The sequence below is a fragment of the Panthera onca genome, chromosome D1 (genome assembly GCF_046562875.1).
Source record: "Panthera onca isolate mPanOnc1 chromosome D1, mPanOnc1 haplotype 2, whole genome shotgun sequence".
Taxonomy (NCBI): Eukaryota; Metazoa; Chordata; class Mammalia; order Carnivora; family Felidae; genus Panthera; species Panthera onca.
In genome coordinates this window covers 35,147,506-35,148,764 of record NC_138348.1, presented here as the reverse complement: position 1 = coordinate 35,148,764, position 1,259 = coordinate 35,147,506, and the positions used below count along the sequence as shown (strand labels likewise).

The 1,259-nt window shown below is 33.9% G+C and overlaps 1 non-coding gene across 1 annotated transcript; it reads left to right on the top strand.

Moving 5' to 3' along the window:
• Window positions 1-703: 703 nt before the first annotated feature.
• Window positions 704-776, top strand: TRNAQ-CUG (transfer RNA glutamine (anticodon CUG)). The gene has a single exon. It is a non-coding gene; the product is annotated as a tRNA-Gln (tRNA).
• Window positions 777-1,259: the final 483 nt, after the last annotated feature.

Below are 1,259 nucleotides of genomic sequence, written 5' to 3'. Positions count from 1 at the left end.
CCCACATTAGGCTCTCTGCTATCAGAGTGGAGTCCCCGCTTTGGAGTCTTTATCTCCCTCTCTCTGTCCCTTGCTCTGTCCCTTACGTGCTCTTCCTCTCTCTCTCTCTCTCTCTCTCTCTCTCTCTCAAATATAGAAATATTAAAAATTAAAAAAATAAAGCTATTTAAAGTTTTTTTTTTTTTACTACCACATGACTGATATTGTGTGCTTTATGTTTGCATCCTATCAGGAGATACATAATGTCAACATGTGTAACTACAGATGTTGTTGCCTTCCATCAGTTGGTTGAGGTGGCGGCTCCAGGGTTTTGAATTGCAAATTTAGCTAATTTCCATTTATGGTTTAAAATTATTCCACTGGATGACACTTTAAGAATATGTGATTATCCTGTTCCTTGTAATAATTGGAGGATAAATTAATCTGGTGTACCTTAAATGGTGAATATTTTTATCATTCCTTCTACCTTTATTAATTAGAAGCCTATGAAAATGAACTGCTCTTTCTCATTTAATATTATTCACTTAATTATTTATATCAGTCTGGAATTGAAGATATTTATTTTTTCTATAGATCGTAATCCGTTATTATCATTGTTATTAACATCCTTTCATTGTGATAAGACCACTTAACATGAAATGTACCCACTTACATTGTTAAGTTTACAATCCAGTATTGTTAAAAAGTAGGCACAACATGGGATGCCTGGCTGGCTCACTTGGTAGAGCATGAGACTCTGGATCTCAGGGTTGTGAGTTCAAGCCCCATGTTGGGCATGCAACCTACTGAAGATAAAAAAAAAAATAAGCATTGTACATAGGTTTCTAGAATATATTCATCTTATATAACATCTTGGTTTTACCTGACAAACCACAAATCAGGCCAGTTCCCTTCCTGGGGGCATTTCTAAACAGAATATATACACTAGAATAATGTTTCCAGATTGCAAGTGTGAAGAACCAGAGTAATTTAAGAAATCTAACAAGTATCATATTTGTCTACATTTACTCCCTACTCATGGGCATCACCTTAATTCAACCACCATGATTTTTAAAGTTATCTTCCATTTAACTATTATGCTATCCTATTGCTCTCAGAATTAGATAATCAGAGTAACAGTTAACTTCTGTTACTCTCCCTGTATTAAACATGCCTTTTAGCAAAAATGTATTAAATTGGGGTATTTCTTAACTAATTTATTTTTTTCTGAGACATGTGAAACCAAACATCTTTTGTATCAGCTTGAATAATAGTGAATA